Source organism: Taudactylus pleione, unplaced genomic scaffold (assembly GCF_031769625.1).
Source record: "Taudactylus pleione unplaced genomic scaffold, aTauple2 ptg000502l, whole genome shotgun sequence".
NCBI classification, from domain to species: Eukaryota; Metazoa; Chordata; class Amphibia; order Anura; family Myobatrachidae; genus Taudactylus; species Taudactylus pleione.
The window spans coordinates 5436288-5459196 of record NW_028284904.1 but is presented as its reverse complement, the minus strand read 5'-3'; the positions used below and the strand labels follow the sequence as shown (position 1 = coordinate 5459196).

At 45.7% G+C, this 22909-nt stretch overlaps 1 pseudogene; it reads right to left on the bottom strand.

Annotated features, from left to right (window-relative positions):
• Window positions 1–843: 843 nt before the first annotated feature.
• LOC148501807 (uncharacterized) lies at window positions 844–3204 on the bottom strand (annotated as a pseudogene).
• Window positions 3205–22909: the final 19705 nt, after the last annotated feature.

The window sequence follows — 22909 nt, the reverse complement described above, 5'->3', positions numbered from 1 at the left end:
ATACTACAGGGGTCTTTATGTGCACGTTGGGGCCCAATTATCTTGTTATGCTGTAGGCTTCAGGATGTAAAACTCCTTGTAGCATTGAGCAAAATATTGCAGCACATGTATTAAAGATGGTTGTATCAAACAAACTGGGACTGCTTCCTGTGGAATCTGCTGTGTACGTATAGCCTCTATAGGATAAAGACCTGTGCAGTGGAGCAGATTTCTAAATATATGTATTTAAAGGATTTATCTCACCCAGTCCAATGAACGTTGCTGAGCCAGTGTCCCCTCAGATGAAGGTGAATCAGACAAATGTATAAAGTCTATTCTCTGACACATGTTGTGCGCTCTCTTAACTGAGGGTATCAGCAGGATCACGATTTGACACCTTACAGTTCTTAATTTGACTCTATTTTACTTATGTTGCTCTCCCACTGCTGTGTCGCTCCCTTCTGCTTAGTCTCTGGCAGCTGCTCATCTCTGCTCCATGGCGACATCAGCTCTCCCCTCACAACCGCTCCAACTGTCACTCCTCAAACTGCTGTTTTGTTTTTTTATTTAAATAAACTTTATTCAAAATGGCATTGGCCTCTATGCCCTTTTGTAGAATAATCTTATTTTAATAGGATATCACATACTTCCCTGCTGAAAATATGCGTGTCCTCACGCAAAAGAAGTTGCCATCAACCGGATATATTAAAATAAGCATTAGGACTTTGGTCATATCACTGTAAAATACACAGTTATGGGAATTGCATATAAATTACATAATATTCACATCACTGCATACATCTATCAGGTAATTCTATTTGAGGCTCCTCTGCTACATTGACAGATGCTCCCTAAAGCAACAGATCAAACCCTGGTAAATTGTGAGGTCATAAAATTTTGTCTAGGAAACCCCAACCTCTCCGCTATGGATGAGTCTTGGACTCTTTCTGTACTTTCTCTGGGACAGGCTGTACAGACCTTAAACTGATTATGGTGGTTTTATGTTCTCCAAGCTCTGTCGTTCTTCTCTGCTTGTCGGTGACACAACACTCTCATCTGCTGTACATTGACTTTATGTACCTCTTCCATTTCACCTTGGAATTCAGCAACACAGTCAATATGGGACCATGTATTCTGGACAAATGGAGGGTGTGATGTCCTTCTTACAGTGCAGGTCGGACAGTTCCGGCACCATCTCTTAATGTCTTCTCTCATGCCAACCCAAAATAACTTTTTCCAGATGCCTACTTCCATCCTTCTGCGCCCAGGGTGCCCGGACTGGTCATGATATTTTTGTAACACAAAATGGGCTCTTTTCTTAGGAACCACAAGTTGAATATTCCTGTAGTTAGTTTTGGGATCCACACTGCATCGAAACAACTGTCCCTTCTCTTCAAACAGCCTTTCTCGCTGTCTCAACAGCTTCACAAGTTCTGGATCGGATTCTTGCCTTTGTCGCTTCGTCAAGTATTTCCCATTCCTCAGTAAGGCTTTGAGGTGTCTTATCAACTGACTGTTGCCTTGCAAATTTTCACACCTGGTAACTTGTTTGGGTTGCTTAAGGCTTCTAGAACTGGATGCTAAATGATTTATGTCCAATAGTGAAGCATTCTGCTGGACAATCTGGAGACTGGAAATGGGGATTTCTGCCTCTTTTTGACAAGCTTCATCTTGTCCATCTTTCTCTCTTGCAGGTAGTCTGGGCATCATGCCTCCTTTCCTTTTGTCTTTCCCAGGTGAAAAGCTTTGCTTCTCTGAAAGCCGGACAGTATGCTTCTCTCCTCTGAGTGCCGCTACAAGTTTCTCACAACAGTTGCGCAGCACATTCATGCAAACTATCACTGGAGGCAATCCATCATCTTGGACAGTGGTGATTATGAAGCCTTGCTGGGGTAGCACTGTTCGTCCAATTCGAACTTCAGCTTCCCAGTATCCTTTGCAAGGGATGCAATGCCCATTACTGGAAATCGGATTTATTAATGTGGAAGTTGATGGAAACATCTGTTCCTCCCCCCAGTGCTGCTCAAACTGGTTTGCTTGTATTGTGGTCACTTGTGAGCCAGTGTCTAGGAGAGCATGCATTGATACTCCATTGATGTAAACTGGAACCACTGGGCATTGGCCAACATAACGGGGTGGCCACAAGGTTTTGGGGTTTAAACGGCCTGGCTGCTCACATTCTCTCTTAATATGTCTGCTTCGGTCATCACTTTGGAAAATAGGTTGTCCTTGAGAGGCAAAGCGGTTGGAAGAAAGTCTTGCCATGCTGCTATGGATGTCCCTTTGGGCACTGTTCTGTTGTCTCTCTTGGCACCATTCAATTTCTTCCTGGAGCTGTGCCTGCTGTCTTTTCATACTCTGCAGCTCTCTACACATTTCTGTCACACTGTGTGTCAGTTCAGCCAGCTGAGATTGTAATTCACTAGTGGAGTCAGGTATGCATGCCTGCGTATGATGCACTGTCACTCCTCTCACCGCAAGTGGGTAAGTAGCTCCTTTAAAACTGGACTCCTGGGAATCAGAATTCTCTCGATACAGCAGCAACTCTGGAAAAGACACTTGAGGAGCAACTTCGGAGGAAAGGCTGGAGCCTAGAACTTTAATCGCGGCCTCTTTAAAATCCAGGAATGTGCTGTCAGGTTTTTGCAATCTTAGTAATCGCAGCTGAGTTTTTACAAATTCGTCCCTTGCACCTTCAATAAACTGGTCCAACAACATTTTGTCTTTGCCATGCACTTCTTCAGGGTCTGCATACTGAACATCTCTGAGTGCTTCCTGCAGGCTTAGGGCATAATCCCGGAGAGATTCTCCCAGTAGTTGCTTTCGAGCATAGAAGTGCATTTTAAGTTCTGACACCGTCCTTGTGTCAAAGATGGTAGCAAGTCTTTGGAGGATCTGGCCCACAGTCTTCTTCTTCTTCTCCTCAGTAGGCCAGGAAGTTACCTCTTTTAGTGCAGGTCCTTTCAACTGTCCCATCAAGATCTCCACCTGTTGTTGCATATTCAATGGGAACAGCCGAAACATGGACTGCATTTTTCTCTTGAATTCTCCTAAGATGCTCGTTTCAGTGCTGTGGGCAATACCTGTGTAGGTTGGGAGCTAAGGGGCCCCAAAGTAGTATGGCATGGTAATTGGGGTGGCAAGAGTCATAACTGGGGCTGCTCTTACTGGATCTTCACCATTGGGTGCTGGTCCCCCTCATGTGGGTTGCCTGTCTTGTGACATTTCCTTTGTGCTGAGGGTATGGCTTGCTTTTGACTCTGAAAATCCTGTTCGAGGACGCCAAATGTAATACCCTAGTGTGAAAAGGGTGCAAATGATGTGGTGTAGGTACAGGTCAGAGTTACCTTGGTAGGGTATTCTTCCTTTGACAGCAGCTTTTCCCTAAACACTATCCCGGTAGAGAGGCAAGCATTCCCCAGGCAGACACAAAGAAGGGTAGACAGAGCTTTGCATAAAAGAATAAAACAGTTTATTCCATAACTAGGAATAGGAATTGGTTATGGTGAAAAGGAGAGAGAATGGATTCAGCTTATTTAACTCACACAATCTAATGAAATCACAGACAGTTTATACATATTAAGGTCATCACACATATGGAAAATATATAACAACATTTTAGCTTAATACTACATTACTAAAATAAACCAATATAATCAATCTATGCATAGACATTAGTAAAGTCCAAGATAAGTTTGGTGTGGCCAAGGATACTACAGGGGTCTTTATGTGCACGTTGGGGCCCAATTATCTTGTTATGCTGTAGGCTTCAGGATGTAAAACTCCTTGTAGCATTGAGCAAAATATTGCAGCACATGTATTAAAGATGGTTGTATCAAACAAACTGGGACTGCTTCCTGTGGAATCTGCTGTGTACGTATAGCCTCTATAGGATAAAGACCTGTGCAGTGGAGCAGATTTCTAAATATATGTATTTAAAGGATTTATCTCACCCAGTCCAATGAACGTTGCTGAGCCAGTGTCCCCTCAGATGAAGGTGAATCAGACAAATGTATAAAGTCTTTTCTCTGACACATGTTGTGCGCTCTCTTAACTGAGGGTATCAGCAGGATCACGATTTGACACCTTACAGTTCTTAATTTGACTCTATTTTACTTATGTTGCTCTCCCACTGCTGTGTCGCTCCCTTCTGCTTAGTCTCTGGAAGCTGCTCATCTCTGCTCCATGGCGACATCAGCTCTCCCCTCACAACCGCTCCAACTGTCACTCCTCAAACTGCTGTTTTGTTTTTTTATTTAAATAAACTTTATTCAAAATGGCATTGGCCTCTATGCCCTTTTGTAGAATAATCTTATTTTAATAGGATATCACATTGAGGACCGATTGTAGTGGAGAGAGGTGGGAGGCTGGGAGGCCAGCTAGGAGAAGGTTACAGTAGTCCAATCTGGAGATGACCAGTGAGTGGATGAGGGTTTTAGTGGCATCCTGGGTGAGGAAGGGTCTAATCCTGGAAATATTTTTTAGGTGGAAGCGGCAGGACTGTGAGAGGTGCTGAATGTGTGGTTAAAGGAGAGGAAGGAGTCAAGAATAACTCCAAGACAGCGCACTTTGGGGATAGAAGAGATATTTGTGCCATCAATAGATAATGAAATTGTGGGAAGTGAGGTAAAGGAAGAGGGTGGGAAGAAGATCAGCTCAGTCTTAGACATGTTAAGTTTAAGAAAGCACTGGGACATCCATGAAGAGATAGCAGAGAGACAGTTGGAGATATGGGTAAGAAGCAAGGGGGAAAGGTCAGGGGTGGAAAGGTAAATTTGAGTATCATCAACATAGAGATGATATTGGAGGTCAAAAGAGTTACCTAGAGAGGACGTATATAGGGAGAAAAGGAGAGGTCAAAGAACAGAACCTTGGGGAACTCGTACTGTTAGTGGAAGTGGGAGGGAAGAGGAGTCCTGAGAGGAGACAGAGAAGGAACAATCAGAGAGGTAGGAGGACAGCCAGGAGAGGGCAATGCCATGGAAACCAAGAGAGTGAAGGATTTGCATAGAGGATAGGGTGGTCTACAGTGTCAAATGCAGCAGAGAGGTCAAGGAGAATGAACAGAGAGTAGTGGCCCTTGGATTTGGCAGCAAGGAGGTCATTGCTGACTTTCGTGAGAGCAGTTTCAGTGGAGTGAAGAGAATGAAAGCCAGATTGAATTGAGCCAAGGAGGGAGTGGGAAGAAAGAAAGGTGGTAAGGTGGTTGTAAACAATATGCTCAAGGAGTTTGGAAGCAAAAGGGAGGAGAGAGATGGGTCAGTAGTTGGAGAGTATGTTAGGATCCAGGGTAGGTTTTTTAAGAATGGGGGAAACAAGGTCATGTTTGAATGCAGAAGGGACAGTGCCAGATGATAGGGAGAGATTGAGGTATGTGCTGTGTGTTTGTTTTACTAAATTTATTGCTAGCCATATTAGTGGGAGGGTGCTGGGTTTGTAAGCAATCAGTAATTTAACATGCCAGGTCTCCTACATATTGGTCATTAGTAGGCTGGCATAGCCTGGCTGGAATTGCCCCATTCAGAAGTGCACTATTCAAAAGTGCATTTTAAGATTAATACTGGCGTTAGACCGGCGTTAAACGGAAGTGGAACAGAAGGGAAACAACTGATCTGCACTTCTAAAAACTTGATCTATATTTGGAGAAACACCATCAACAAAGGTGATTTCTAAATCTCACTGCTACAAATTCCTGCTGACTGCATAACCTGGACTTTCAACACTGAACTCTGGTTGTTACAGAAACTCTGGCCATCACTTGCTACTATTTGTGCTGCCTCTGTGCTTAACAGATAATCTTACTGAATACTGTTAATGTCAGCTTAACTCTCTAATAATGTCTTTTTACCTTAACTCTGGCCTAGTCTTACATCATCTAGCTACTACTACTCTTTACTCTAATATTCAATTTCTGCTCCCATCTTATCTCCACTTTTTCAAAACTCTATAATATATTTTTGTTGTGCTGACACTTTACCTCATCCTTACCATGACCATGTTGTCTTCAACTCCTCCCTTCACTCAGTTTCTAACTAATCTTTTGTTCTGCCCTCTAATTCCACCTCTATCCCTTTTCCCCTGGTCTCCTCCACCTCCTCCTATCTCCCCTTCTCTCTCTACCTTCCTCCCCCTCTTCTCCCATTACTCCATTTTCTTTCTCTTATACCCCCAAGAATCCTACTACCCCACTGGTAATCTTTCCTCCCGTACTTATCTCCCTGTCACTTCGCCCCACTTTCATCCACGTCTCCTTAACTTGCCTCCCTGCCCACTTCCTACAGGGTCCCCTCCTAGCACAGGAGCACGCATGTTCCCTACACTCTATTCATCTTGTTCTCCCAAAGTATTCACATCTCCACGCTATTGCAACTCTGATAATCTCATTCACATCTCTCCTATCAACTCTGTCACTCTATCCTGTGCCCTCTGGAATGCCAGATCAGTCTGTACAAACTGGACCCCACCCATGACCTTTTCATCTCCAACTCCCTGAATCTCCTTTCCATTACTGAAACCTGGATTTCACCCTCTGACACCACTTCTCCTGCAGCTCTCTCTTATTTGGGCCTCACCTTCTCCCACACCCCCAGGCCTGCTGGTCGCCATGGCAGTGGTGTTGGGGTCCTTCTATCCCCTGGTTACTCATACTAACATATAGTATTTATTTTTATTTTTTTTATTGACAGATTGGCAAAAATGACAAAATACATAAATATTGCAATATCGGGTAAAATAAACATGGTAAATAGATTAGAAGATACATATTTTAGAACCATAAGACATTGACAAAAATATATCCGTATTATACCCCATCAAATACAGAGCAAAACATATAATAACCATCCATCTCTATTAGAATGGCACACCTGTGGACAAAACTTCCAAATTGTACCATGTTGTTAAGCCGAAACATTTTCGTAGTGCTTCCTTTATAACATCAGAAAGTGTGAGGACATAAGGGAGCCAAACATCAAAAAATCTTTCTGTCATTTTCTCTTTGTGTAAAGAAGTCTCGGTCCAGTCCATAAAAAATAAAAAGAAGAATTTAGTGTGAAATAAATGTATGGGGATAGGTTCTGACGAGATCCAGTGTGACATGTTAGTCTTTTTGGCAGCAGCTGTCAATTTGACCGAAAGGACGATGGTCCAGAACCAGAAGGAGCAGCGACCGACGGGAGACAAGCCGATTTGGCTGCCGCCAGCGTGGCCACAATCTTATCCAGATCCGGACCGAAGAGAACTTCTCCGGTAAACGGCAACGCCTCCAGACCCTTTTTGGAATCTGCGACCGCCTTCCAGGATCGCAGCCACAAGGTGCGATGAGCAGCCACCGCTGCTGAAGAAATTCTAGACACCAGAGTACTAATGTCTAGGGCCGCCTCGTTGATATAAGTGGCCGAATCACGGAGATTGCCAATCAACTCCGCCTGTTCGGCCGGACAGTCGGAATCAAAAGAAGCCTCTAATGAATCCGCCCACCGCTCCATCGCTCTGGCAACCCAGCAAATGGCCATAGCCGGCCGTGCTGCCCCCCCCGCAAGGGAATAAGCGGACTTTAGGCAGATCTCCACCTGGCGGTCCGTAGCATCCTTAAGGGAGGACATGGATGGCATCGGCAATGTGGCACTACGGACAAGACGGGTCACGTGAGAATCCACCTGTGGAGGGGATTCCCACTTTGCAAAATAATTATCCGCGAACGGATAAGCCACCGCCAGGCGTCTCTGCAGCTGGTATCTTTTGCCAGGCTGTTTCCACGCCTCCTCTAAATGGTCCACTAACTGACCCGAAAGAGGAAAGACTGTGGCATCGCCCTTCACATCTTTGAAAAAGGCATACTTAGATTTAGCCGCTGGGGGAACTTCGTCCTCAATCACCAAGGCTGTGCGGACCGCCCGAATAAGTCCAGGAATATATACCTTGGACTTTGCATCAGCGTCCTTACTGTGGAGAGGTTCCTGATCGTAAGGATCCAGAATCTCCCCATCATCAGACGTCCCCTCGTCATCCTCATAAGGAGCCAACAGAGACGCCACCGGCCGTTTATGCGGCTGCATGACAGACTCCCCTTGCAACACATCCGACATGTGCTGTACAGAACTCTTCAGGGAGTTAACCCACGCTGGCTCCTGAGAAACCGGGAGCGGGGAAATAGGGAGACTGTGGGGTACCACCAATTGTCGTGGGAAATCCTGCATGGGTGACGACACCACTGACTGCTGGGACAAACCCATCGGTGTAAACGCGGGCTGCGGAGCTAACTGGCCCACTAAGGCTGTAAGCGCCTGAGCGAAACAAGCCCAGGGCGGCTCCTGTACCGATGCTGTAACCGTAAGCGGCCATGCCATGGACAAACACTGCCGGCAAAGGCCCTCCACGCTACCCTCCCCCTCCGCTAACGGTACTTTACATGTAGTACATTGTAGCTGGAGAGGAAAATCACTTTCAGACATGATGGCACCAAGTATGTGACCCCTCTCACCAATTATATAGTAAATAGGCGAGAGACCACCCTGCAGCACCGCACCGCAAGGGCTTAGCAGAAAGAACAGGGACAGAATAAAGCTGACAGTTTAGAAGAAAAGTTACAGGCAGCAGCGCTAGCACAGTCACATACAATGCAAAGAAAATCAATTCCTGCACTAACAGCGCTGATCACTCAACTACGCAGACACAGGGCCTGGTAGGACACAGCGCTGCATACACAGACCTGACCACAGCGGAGGAGAGGTATGTGGGGGGACCCAGACCACGATGCTTCCGTCCAGCGCTTCCAGCAGCGTTCACCATGCGTCCAGAAGAAGATGGCCGCCGAGGAGCAGAAAGGAGGCTGGCCTGGGGGAGGAGCGCTGCCACAGGACCAGTCGGCAGCGTGCAGAGAGGGCTGTGTGCAGTGGGGGAGGCGCCGGCTGTGAGACAGGGAAGGCGTGCTCCCCTGGCATGCATTTAACCCCTGGGACGCCGCAGCGCTACCGCTCTGCTGCGGTCCGCTGTCACAGGGGGTTGGTCACCTGGCTCCACGCTGCAGCCAGTCCCCAGGGAGCCCCCTGCCTGGGGACTCAGGACCATGTGATCAGCGGGGACCCACCGCAGGACCCCGCTGCTTACCTTTGTCCCCCTTAAATCCGGCCATGGTCCGGAACATCTGGGGTCACCGCTAGATGTGACCCCAGATGCACACCAGCATCCCCGGATCGGTACCGGCGTTCTGGTACCGGCGGGGGTGTAGGGAAGACAGCATGGACGTCAGGACTGACTGTCCATGCTGTACATCCAGATGTGCAGCCACAGCTGCATAGGAGAAAGCTTCAGGGGCTCTTCTAGCCCCCACTCCGACAGGTGCACCCGACTCCGGCCGGGCACCAAACTAAACTGAGGCGCCTTGGCTCGGGGCGGGGTATAGGAGGGGGACCCTAGTGCATCCTTGGAGGCTGAAAAGCTTAACTCTATGGTGCCCGGCGACTGACGTCACACCTATACCCCAAGGTATCCTGTGGATACCCTATGGACCCTGAAGTAGAAAGATAGATTTATTTTTGGGCACTTTTAGACTAGATCTAATCAGTCTCCATGCCATACATGTGGAATATAGCAGGATATTGTCTTTAAATTAAGCAGGGAGAGATGCTTGAGCAGTGTGTAATAGGGAAACCAGACTCCAGTCCAGAGTAAAGGATTGTTCGATATGTCGTTGCGTATAAACATTAGATCCCCCGATTCAATCCAGCGCCACTCTGTAATTTGCAGCCAGGGTATAATTACGAAGACAAGGTAAATTAAGACCTCCTAACTCCTTTTTTTGCTGCAATTTAAATAGGGATATTCTCGGACGTTTACCTGCCCATATAAATTTTGTCAGTGCTTTGTTCAAATTTGCCAGAAATCTTTTAGGCGGAATTATTTGAAGCATCTGCGCAATGTAAAGAAATCTGGGGAAACATATCATCTTATATAGGTGACATCTACCCAGATATGATAGGGGAAGATGAGACCATCTATTAAAATCTGAAATGGTCTTTGACAGGAGAGGGAAATAGTTAATATCACATAGATTAGCTGGATGAGACGGAATTTTAATACCCAGATAAGTAATGCCAACCTCGTTAGCCCATCTAAACATAAATGAATCCTGCCAACCCAATTTGGCCTCAGTAAAAAAGATTAAGGCCACAGTTTCGGTGTAGTTAATTTTGAATCCCGATACTAATTCAAAGGTGTCAAACAAGTCTAGCATGTCAGGCATTGCTAATTTTGGGTCAGCAAAATATAATAACAAATCATCCGCAAATACAGAACATTTTATTTCGGTTTGCGCCAACATAATGCTTTGCCATCTAGTTTCTTTAAAAAAAAAGCCTGATAAGGGGATCCAGAGCCAAGTTAAATAAGAGCGGGCAACCCTGTCTTGTTCCACGAAGTCCAGGAATGATGACGTTTGTCCATGCAAGATGACGTTTTGCCTCTTTCTGAGTTCCGTTTTTTTGGAGGGAAAAATCCGAACTCAGCGTGCAAACTCGAACCTATCCGAGCCTGCACATCCCTAATTCAAATGTGCCCATGATACTCGATCAAAAGCTTTATCTGCGTCACAGCTGACAACTATACTATCTTTTCCCGGAATCTGGTGGGTTTTAATCATAACTGCAAGGAGTGTTCTTATGTTATGTATTGAATGACGATTTTTAAGAAAACCGGCTTGAGTCGAGTGAAGAATTTTAGGTAATATCAATGGTAGTCTTATTGATAATAGTTTTGTAAAAAGTTTAATATCCTGGTTCAAAAGAGAAATCGGCCTGTACGAGGTAACTAGCGTAGGATCCTTGTCTGGTTTTGGTAATAGGATGACCCGGGCGATATTAAAATCTTTCAGGGCTGGTTTACCTTGTAAAATAGAATTAAATAGATTAGAGAGATGAGGAACAAGATGTGGGGATAGTAATTTATAATAAGCCGCTGACAGACCATCTGGACCCGGCATTTTACCTGTAGGCAAACCTTTTATAAGTGATATAAGTTCTAAATCAGTAATTGGGGCCGTTAAAATGTTTCTGTCTTCCTCCGTAAGGGTTGGAAGATCGGCCTTATGTAGAATTTCCATACCTTGTGTGGGGTGGTCAGGAGATTCCAAATAGAAAGATTCAAAGTACCTAAGGAAAGCCTCACTACTCTGGTTTGGAGTGGAACCCATTGAACCCGAATCAAATTGAATGGATGAAATATGCTTAGGTGCAGTTGCAGATTTCACCAAATGCGCTAATAATTTACCCGGGCGATTAGCCCAACGAAAATATCTGTTACAATGATAAGTGATATTCATACGAGCTTGCTCCTCACAAAGAGAATCGTAAACCATTTTAGCGTCTCTATATGATATTCTATTGGCTTCCATTGGGTTTGATAATAGGGCGGAGTATTTAGAAGACACCATATTGACAGCTTGGAAAGTTTCTGTTGTATATCTCTTTTTTTTTGATGCTACATAGGAAATCAAATAACCTCGCATAACCGGTTTCGATGCCTACCAAAAAAGATTAATATTTTCAACATGAGTTATCAGACGCATAATTTAAGAAAGTTTGTTGTAAATATTGTTGAAAATCCTCAGAGGAGGCTAGATAATCAGGAAAACGCCAATTTGGGGAACGAAGTATAGGCGATTCCAACTGTATCTTTAATTTAACAAGGGCATGGTCTGGGATGAGTATGTCCTCAACTGAAGCATCCAATATTCTGTGTAGTAAGGAATTAGATGTCAGCCAATAATCTAATCTAGAAAAGCTTTTATCGGGGTGGGAGAAAAAGGTATATTCCCTAGAGATCGGGTGAAGGAATCGCCAGGGATCAATTAGCTCCAGAGAATCTAGTAACAATGCCATGGTAGAAGGAGCAGAACGAGCCCGTCCCTCATGTCTAGGGCCGCCAGAAACATCCAACGAAGAGTCTAGCATGTACAGTATACCATCAGAACCATCCCTTACATTCTCCACATTTGAAGTTCATGCTATACGCCTCTTTCAACCAGTACCTCTCAGAGTGGCTGTCATCTACTGTCCCCCTGGCCCTCCTTCCAAGTTCCTTGACAACTTTGCTTCCTGGCTCACTCACTTTCTCTCCTCAGACCTTCCCTCTATTATCCTCGGTGACTTCAATATTCCTATTGATATCCCCACAGAATCTGCTGCCTCCAAACTACTCACCCTCACTTCCTCATTTGGACTCTCCCAATGGACCTCCTCACCCTCCCATGTGAGTGGGCATTTGCTTGATCTGGTATTCACTCACCGTTGTGATATTTCTGCCTACTCCAATTCCCCATTCCCCCTCCCCCTCTCTGACCATCACCTCCTCTCTTTTAACCTATCCCTCTCTCCTTCCCCTCCTCTACCTCCGAAAGCCACCATCACTAAGCGTAACATTGAAGCTATCGACACTGCTTTCTTTTCTTCTCTACTTGACTCACTTCTCTCCCCTATCCTCTCTTTCTCTTTCGCTGAACAAGCTGCTTCCCTATACAATGCCTCCCTTACTTCTGCTCTTGACTCTGTTGCTCTGGCGATCACTACTCACCCTCGCAAATCCACACCTCAACCCTGGCATTCCAAATGCACCAGATACCTGCAAAAATGTTCACGAACCGCCAAGTGACAGTGGAGAAAATCATGCTCTCAGGCAGATTTTCTCCATTTCAAATTATTGCTGTCATCCTACAGTGCTGCCCTTTCCCTCTCTAAACAGTCATATTTCAAGAATCTCATCTCCTCCCTGTCCTCAAATCCCCAGCGTCTCTTTTCCACCTTCAACTCCCTCCTCTGTCCACCCCCTCCTCGTCTCCCATCCTTGCTCTCTGCCACTGACTTTGCTACCTATTCCACATCTATAATTGATTCCATATTTCAGGACATCATATCCAGCCAGTCCTCCATATCCTCCTTTCCCGGATCACCCCTCCCCATCCATTTTACCGACTCTGACATCCTTCTCCCCTGTGACTGGAGAGGAAGTTAAGGCCCTTATTCAGTCCTCCCCCCCTTCCACCTCTCCCCTCGACCCTATCCCCTCCCACCTCCTCCGCTACCTCTCTCCTTCTGCCTGCTCCCATCTTGTCCACCTCCTTAATCACTCCCTCTCTTCTGGCACTGCTCCTTCTGCATTCAAGCATGCCCATGTCTCCCCCATTCTTAAAAAACCTAACCTTGATCCTAACATTCTCTCTAACTACCGACCAATATCTCTCCTCCCTTTTGCCTCCAAACTCCTTGAGCGTATTGTTTAAAACCGCCTCACCACAGTTCTTTCCTCCCACTCCCTCCTTGACCCTTTTCAGTCTGGCTTCTGTTCTCTCCTCTCCACTGAAATTGCCCTCACAAAAGTCAGCAACAACCTCCTTGCTGCCAAATCCAAGGGCCACTACTCCCTGCTCATTCTCCTTGACCTCTCTGCTGCTTTTGACACTGTGGACCACCCTCTACTGCTGAATATCCTTCACTCCCTTGGTCTACGTGACACTGCTCTCTCCTGGCTGTCCTTCTACCTCTTTGACCGTTCCTTCTCTGTTTCCTCTCATGGCGACTCCTCCCCCCCACAGCCTCTTACAGTAGGTGTTCCCCAAGGTTCTGTTCTTGGACCTCTCCTATTCTCTCTCTATATGTCTTCTCTAGGTAAACTCATCAGCTCTTTTGATCTCCATTATCATCTCTATACTGATGATACTCAGATCTACCTTTCCTCACCTGATCTTTCCCCCTCTCTACTGACTCGTATCTCTAACTGTCTCTCTGCTATCTCTTCCTGGATGTCTCAGCGATTTCTCAAACTTAATATGTCTAAGACTGAGCCCACCCTCCCACATAACATCATGTCCCACTATTTCTTTATTAATAGATGGCATTACTATATCATCTAGTACCAAAGTGCGTTGTCTTGGAGTCATCCTGGACTCTTCCCTCTCCTTCAAACCACACATTCAGAACCTCTCGCAGTACTGTTGTTTCCATCTCAAGAATATTTCCAAGATCAGACCCTTTCTCACCCAGGATGCTACCAAAACCCTTGTACATTCACCGGTCATGTCCATATTGGACTACTGTAACCTTCTCCTTGCTGGCCTTCCCAAATCCCATATCTCTCCTCTCTAGTCTGTGCTCAATGCTGCTGCTTGGCTCATCTTCCTCTCCAAATGCTCTACATCTGCCTCCCCTCTTTTGCAAGCCATCCACTGGCTCCCATTCCCTTTCAGAACCCAATTCAAGGCTCTCACACTCACTTACAAAACCCTCACCCATTCCTCTCCCATTTACATCTCTGATCTCATCTCCCTTCACTCTTCTGTCCGCCCTCTTCATTCACTTAATACACGCCGCCTTTCATGCCAATTGATTACTTCCTCCCACTCCCGCCTCCAAGATTTCGCCCATGCTGCTCCTCACCTTTGGAACTCCCTCCCTCTCCCTATCAGACTCTGCACTTCTCTACCATCTTTATAATGAGCTCTTAAGACCCACTACTTCATTATAACCTACCAGCTCTCATCATAACTTGCTGCTACATCTTCCTTTCTCCCCACCTACCCCATTCTGTGTCACTCCTGTTTGTCTTCCCCTCCCTTAAAGAATGTAAGCTCTTTCGAGCAGGGCCCTCTACCCTCTTGTGCTTCTCCCTACTGTAATTTAATTTATCTCTTACTCCCCACTAGGGCAACTAACACTCGACTACTTATGTGGGCATTCGGGTCACTAATATAGCAATGTTTATCCATGTCCTGTATTGTATTGTATTGTAAGTCAATGGTTACTTATTTGTCTATGTACTTTGTAAGGCACTGCAGAACACTTGTGGCGCCATATAAATAAATGATAATAATAATAATAATAATAATAATAATAACATGTAAAATATAAATAGTGAATCACTGTGAAAAAACCTAATTTAAGAGTGCAAAAACATTCTGAATCCGTGTTATATGATAATATAAATTGATAATTTGGTGACAATACAAAATGTGAATCTTAGTAGAGTGAATGTTAATTAAATATATACAACTGCTTAAAATAGTATCCCATTCCTGTAGTACCATTAGAGTTCATTGGTTCCATGTGTGTTTTCTAATATATATAATAAATACATACAGGTTGAGTCTCCCATATCCAAAATGCTTGGGACCAGGGGTATTTTGGATACCGTAATATTCCGTATTTTGGAATAATTGCATATTATAATGAAATGTCTTGGACATGGGACACAAATATACACACAGAATGCATTTATGTGTTATATACACCTTATACATACAGCCTGCAGGTCATCTTAGACAATATTTTTTATAATTTTATCCATCAAAAAAAGTTTGTGTACATACATGAAATTCATTTATGTTTCATATACACCTTATACACACAGCCTGAAGGTTATTTTATACAATCTTTTTAATAATTTGTGCCTTAGACAAAGTTTATGTACATTAAACCATCAAAAATCAAAGGTTTCATTATCTCAGTCATGCTGAAAATATTCCGTATTTCGGAATATTCCGTATTTCGGAATATTTGGATATGGGAGACTCAACCTGTATTAGGATTATTAATATTAGTGTATGTTTTGACATATATCTTACTGAATTATAATAGTGTCATATTTATAGTGAAAAAATATTATGTTAGTAACGTTTCCAAAATGAAATTAAGTGTGTGTGGTATCTACACACAAAAAAAGAGAATCACTGCAAGAAGAACAAATTATGTGTAATAGTGCAAAAAAAGGGGTGCATAGTCGTATAGAAAAATAAAACATATATAAAATATAAATATTCATCCAACATAAATAACCTCATAGTACCTTTTATATTCTCTGATCTTCAAAAGTTCCATATAAGATCAGTATACATAGGAATTTTATTTATTACGTTTATGAATTCCATTACCTTGGGAGTTACACATTCCCTCTAATTTGATATAAAAAATTATATGGGTAAAATAATACATCTCAAAATGAAGTGTATACATAAATACTATTTCATATTCACCCGTAGGATGACATGGTGTTTTTCAATTATTTATACGAAAAATTATAGGACTTGTGCAGTAATCGATTTCTTTTCACTGAGTCTGTTTTCACACTGCTCATGTTTTCAGTGGCAACACTAGGGGGGTGGGCCGTAACGTGTGACACCATCCGAGGGAGTGACACCAAAATAGCAGAGCTTCTCTGCTACAGTATTTTGGTGTTACCCCCTCGGATGGTGTCACCGATCAACGCTGCAACAATGTTGAATGACGTGCTCATTCCTCACCATTGCAGCGCGCCATTCGCATGTCCTCCACTCTGTGCTGGGAGAGGCTGGGGGCTCCCGAAGCATTGGGCAAGCCACCAGCATGCCAAGGACGGGAGTGTGACATGTGGTCATGCCACCAAAACAGCACACATCAGGGGCGTGGCCACACTGCCACAAGTTCACGCCTCCTTGCACACGCCCGCAGAGAGGTAGACAAGTGCTGCACCAGGTGTCACCACCCCCGATGACGCCTCTGAATGTTCACAAATGTAGTGTGCACAAGGTGATGCAGAGTCATGTGTATTTGGAGCACATGGTCTGACTGACGAGGAGTAACTGGGCTGTAACAGAGACACAGTTCAGCGAGGTTGTGATGATTAAACTGTGACCAATGCAGAATATCAATATCTTGTAAGGAAAATACTAGGGGTGAGCGGGTTCGGATTTCTGAAATCCGAACCCCCCCGAGCCCCCCCGATCCGAGTCCGATCCGAGTCAGGCTCGACTTTTCCCGCCTGACTCGGATTCTGAAATCGAGGCAAAACGTCATCTTCCCGCCTTCCGAGTCTCGCGGGTTTTGGATCCTATATAAGGTACCCACGTCGGCGCCATTTTCTCACTCGGCTGTGGACAGTGAAGATGGAGGGTGGGAGTTAGGGCTGTGTAGTGTAGTGTAGTGCTGCTGTTGTCCACTACTTCAAAGTCCATAGGGGCTGGCTGTGTTGTGCTGTGCTGCTGTTGTTAATAGGGGCTGTGTCCACTACTTCAAAGTCCATAGGGGCTGGCTGGACTGTGTTGTGCAGTCAGTTCTCCATAGGGGCTGTGTCCACTCCAAAGTCCTGTGCAGTGTCCCAGTCCTAAAGAGGTGCTGTAGTGTTGTCCAGGGGGTGCTCTGTCCATCAGGGGTGCTCCCCCCAAGTGCTAAAAATATAATATATTTTCTGTGTTTGTGAATTGTGTGCGCAGTAGCCGCACGTGCATCAACAAAGTAGTGCCAAGCGTGCGCCTGTGTCATAAGTAAAGGGCCGGCTGGCTTGACCGTTAAAGGGTGCTGTAACCCCCGAAAGTACACTCCAGTCCAAACCAAAAAAAAATTATTTTCTGTGTTTGTGAATTGTGTGCGCAGTAGCCGCACGTGCATCAACAAAGTAGTGCCAAGCGTGCGCCTGTGTCATAAGTAAAGGGCCGGCTGGCTTGACCGTTAAGGGTGCTGTAACCCCCGAAAGTACACTCCAGTCCAAACCAAAAAAAAAATTATTTTCTGTGTTTGTGAATTGTGTGCGCACTAGCCGCACGTGCATCAACAAAGTAGTGCCAAGCGTGCGCCTGTGTCATAAGTAAAGGGCCGGCTGGCTTGACCGTTAAGGGTGCTGTAACCCCCGAAAGTACACTCCAGTCCAAACCAAAAAAAAAATTATTTTCTGTGTTTGTGAATTGTGTGCGCAGTAGCCGCACGTGCATCAACACAGTAGTGCCAAGCGTGCGCCTGTGTCATAAGTAAAGGGCCGGCTGGCTTGACCGTTAAGGGTGCTGTAACCCCCGAAAGTACACTCCAGTCCAAACCAAAAAAAAAATTATTTTCTGTGTTTGTGAATTGTGTGCGCAGTAGCCGCACGTGCATCAACAAAGTAGTGCCAAGCGTGCGCCTGTGTCATAAGTAAAGGGCCGGCTGGCTTGACCGTTAAAGGGTGCTGTAACCCCCGAAAGTACACTCCAGTCCAAACCAAAAAAAAATTATTTTCTGTGTTTGTGAATTGTGTGCGCAGTAGCCGCACGTGCATCAACAAAGTAGTGCCAAGCGTGCGCCTGTGTCATAAGTAAAGGGCCGGCTGGCTTGACCGTTAAGGGTGCTGTAACCCCCGAAAGTACACTCCAGTCCAAACCAAAAAAAAAATTATTTTCTGTGTTTGTGAATTGTGTGCGCAGTAGCCGCACGTGCATCAACAAAGTAGTGCCAAGCGTGCGCCTGTGTCATAAGTAAAGGGCCGGCTGGCTTGACCGTTAAGGGTGCTGTAACCCCCGAAAGTACACTCCAGTCCAAACCAAAAAAAAATTATTTTCTGTGTTTGTGAATTGTGTGCGCAGTAGCCGCACGTGCATCAACAAAGTAGTGCCAAGCGTGCGCCTGTGTCATAAGTAAAGGGCCGGCTGGCTTGACCATTAAGGGTGCTGTAACCCCCGAAAGTACACTCCAGTCCAAACCAAAAAAAAAATTATTTTCTGTGTTTGTGAATTGTGTGCGCAGTAGCCGCACGTGCATCAACAAAGTAGTGCCAAGCGTGCGCCTGTGTCATAAGTAAAGGGCCGGCTGGCTTGACCGTTAAAGGGTGCTGTAACCCCCGAAAGTACACTCCAGTCCAAACCAAAAAAAAATTATTTTCTGTGTTTGTGAATTGTGTGCGCAGTAGCCGCACGTGCATCAACAAAGTAGTGCCAAGCGTGCGCCTGTGTCATAAGTAAAGGGCCGGCTGGCTTGACCGTTAAGGGTGCTGTAACCCCCGAAAGTACACTCCAGTCCAAACCAAAAAAAAAATTATTTTCTGTGTTTGTGAATTGTGTGCGCAGTAGCCGCACGTGCATCAACAAAGTAGTGCCAAGCGTGCGCCTGTGTCATAAGTAAAGGGCCGGCTGGCTTGACCGTTAAAGGGTGCTGTAACCCCCGAAAGTACACTCCAGTCCAAACCAAAAAAAAATTATTTTCTGTGTTTGTGAATTGTGTGCGCAGTAGCCGCACGTGCATCAACAAAGTAGTGCCAAGCGTGCGCCTGTGTCATAAGTAAAGGGCCGGCTGGCTTGACCGTTAAGGGTGCTGTAACCCCCGAAAGTACACTCCAGTCCAAACCAAAAAAAAAATTATTTTCTGTGTTTGTGAATTGTGTGCGCAGTAGCCGCACGTGCATCAACAAAGTAGTGCCAAGTGTGCGCCTGTGTCATAAGTAAAGGGCCGGCTGGCTTGACCGTTAAAGGGTGCTGTAACCCCCAAAGTACACTCCAGTCCAAACCAAAAAAAAAATTATTTTCTGTGTTTGTGAATTGTGTGCGCAGTAGCCGCACGTGCATCAACAAAGTAGTGCCAAGCGTGCGCCTGTGTCATAAGTAAAGGGCCGGCTGGCTTGACCGTTAAAGGGTGCTGTAACCCCCGAAAGTACACTCCAGTCCAAACCAAAAAAAAATTATTTTCTGTGTTTGTGAATTGTGTGCGCAGTAGCCGCACGTGCATCAACAAAGTAGTGCCAAGCGTGCGCCTGTGTCATAAGTAAAGGGCCGGCTGGCTTGACCGTTAAAGGGTGCTGTAACCCCCGAAAGTACACTCCAGTCCAAACCAAAAAAAAAATTATTTTCTGTGTTTGTGAATTGTGTGCGCAGTAGCCGCACGTGCATCAACAAAGTAGTGCCAAGCGTGCGCCTGTGTCATAAGTAAAGGGCCGGCTGGCTTGACCATTAAAGGGTGCTGTAACCCCCGAAAGTACACTCCAGTCCAAACCAAAAAAAAATTATTTTCTGTGTTTGTGAATTGTGTGCGCAGTAGCCGCACGTGCATCAACAAAGTAGTGCCAAGCGTGCGCCTGTGTCATAAGTAAAGGGCCGGCTGGCTTGACCGTTAAAGGGTGCTGTAACCCCCAAAGTACACTCCAGTCCAAACCAAAAAAAAAATTATTTTCTGTGTTTGTGAATTGTGTGCGCAGTAGCCGCACGTGCATCAACAAAGTAGTGCCAAGCGTGCGCCTGTGTCATAAGTAAAGGGCCGGCTGGCTTGACCGTTAAAGGGTGCTGTAACCCCCGAAAGTACACTCCAGTCCAAACCAAAAAAAAATTATTTTCTGTGTTTGTGAATTGTGTGCGCAGTAGCCGCACGTGCATCAACAAAGTAGTGCCAAGCGTGCGCCTGTGTCATAAGTAAAGGGCCGGCTGGCTTGACCGTTAAGGGTGCTGTAACCCCCGAAAGTACACTCCAGTCCAAACCAAAAAAAAAATTTTTTTCTGTGTTTGTGAATTGTGTGCGCAGTAGCCGCACGTGCATCAACAAAGTAGTGCCAAGCGTGCGCCTGTGTCATAAGTAAAGGGCCGGCTGGCTTGACCGTTAAAGGGTGCTGTAACCCCCGAAAGTACACTCCAGTCCAAACCAAAAAAAAAATATTTTCTGTGTTTGTGAATTGTGTGCGCAGTAGCCGCACGTGCATCAACAAAGTAGTGCCAAGCGTGCGCCTGTGTCATAAGTAAAGGGCCGGCTGGCTTGACCGTTAAAGGGTGCTGTAACCCCCGAAAGTACACTCCAGTCCAAACCAAAAAAAAATTATTTTCTGTGTTTGTGAATTGTGTGCGCAGTAGCCGCACGTGCATCAACAAAGTAGTGCCAAGCGTGCGCCTGTGTCATAAGTAAAGGGCCGGCTGGCTTGACCGTTAAAGGGTGCTGTAACCCACAAAGTACACTCCAGTCCAAACCCCAAAAAAAATTATTTTCTGTGTTTAGCCGCACGTATATATCAAATCGATATAACATAAATGGAGGACCAAACTTTCTCCGATAAAAATAAAATAGAGAAAGATCAAGAACCACTTCCTCCTAGTGCTGAAGCTGCTGCCACTAGTCATGACATAGACGATAACATGCCATCAACGTCGTCTGCCAAGGCCGATGCCCAATGTCATAGTAGAGGGCACATACAATCCCAAATGGCAAAGTTCAGGAAAATGACCTTGAAAAAGACATTTAAATCAGCTGAAGAGAAACGTAAACTTGCCAATATGCCATTTACGACACGGAGTGGCAAGGAACGGCTAAGGTCGATCCCTAGTATGTTCATGACTAGTGGTTCAGCTTCACATGACGATGGAAGCCCTCCTCCCACTAAAAAAATCAAAAGAGTTAAGCTGGCAAAAGCACAGCGAAGAACTGTGCTTTCTAAGAAGATATCACAAATCCCCAAGGAGAGTCCAAGTGTGGTGGTGGTTGCGATGCCTGACCTTCCCAGCACTGGATGGGAAGAGGTGGCTCTTTCCACCATTTGCACGCCCCCTGCAAGTGCTGAAAGGAGCACCCACAGTCCACTTGCTGATATGCAAATTGAAGATGTCACTGTTGAAGTACAACAGGATGAGGATACTGGTGTAGCTGGCGCTGAGGAGGAAGTTGGCGAGGAGGATTCTGATGGTGATGTGGTTTGTTTAAATCAGGCTCCGGGGGAGACAGTTGTTGTCCGTGGGATGAAAAAGCCCATCACGGTCATGCCTGGGCAGAAGACCAAACATTCCACCTCTTTGGTCTGGCAATATTTCTATCCAAATCCGGACAACAACTGTCTTGCCATATGTACCATATGTAAAGGTGAAATAAGTAGGGGTAGGGACGTCAACCACCTAGGAACATCCTCCCTTATACGGCACCTGCAGCGCGTTCATAAAAAGTTACTGTCAAGTTCAGAAACTTTGGCTAAGACCGTAAGCAGTCCAGGGACACCTAAATCCCGTTGTCCTGTTGTATCCAAGCGCCTGCAAACCACACCGTCAACTCCCTCCTCGTCAATTTCCTCCTTAGTTAGGATCGGAAGTAGTCCTGCAGGCCATGTCACTGGCATGACTGACTCTCCTATCCGGGATTCCTCCGGAGGATCCTGCATTGCTACGCCTACTGCTGCCGCTGCTGCTGTTGCTGCTGCTGGGAGTCGTTCATCATCCCAGAGAGGAAGTAGGAACACCACTACTTTTACTAAACAATTGACCCTCCAACAGTCCTTAGCGAGGAGGATGAAGTACGACAGCAGTCATCCTGAAGCAAAACGTATAACTGAGGCCTTGACTGCTATGTTGGTGTTAGACGTGCGTCCGGTATCCGCCATTAGTGCAGTGGGATTTAGACAATTGATGGAGGTAGTGTGTCCCCGGTTCCAAATCCCGTCTAGATTCCACTTCACTAGACAGGCGATACCGAGACTGTACAGAAACGTCAGAAAAAGTGTCCTCAGTGTCCTGAAAAATGCCGTTGTACACAATGTCCACTTAACCACGGACATGTGGACAAGTGGAACAGGGCAGACTAAGGACTATATGACTGTGACAGCCCACTGGGTAGATGTATCACCTTACGCAGCAACAGCAGCAGCGTCACCAGTAGCAGCATCTCAGAAATGCCAGCTCGTTACAAGGCAGGCTACGCGGTGTATCACCGGTTTCAGTAAGAGGCACACCGCCGACAACCTCTTAGAGAAACTGAGGGAAATCATCGCCCAGTGGCTTACCCCACTTAGACTCTCCTGGGGATTTGTGATATCTGACAACGCCACCAATATTGTGCGGGCATTACATCTGGGCAAATTCCAGCACGTCCCATGTTTTGCTCACACAATAAACTTGGTGGTGCAGAATTTTCTGAAAAGCGACAGGGGCGTGCAGGAGACGCTTTGGGTGGCCCGAAAAATTTCTGGCCACTTTCGCCATTCAGCGACTGCGTGCCGAAGACTGGAGCGCCAGCAAACACTCTTGAACCTGCCCCGCCATCACCTGAAGCAAGAGGTTGTGACGCGGTGGAACTCAACCCTCTATATGCTTCAGAGGATGGAGGAGCAGCAAAAGGCCATACAAGCCTATACATCCACCTATGACATAGGCAAAGGAGGGGGTATGCACCTGACTCAAGCGCAGTGGAGAATGATTTCCGTGTTGTGC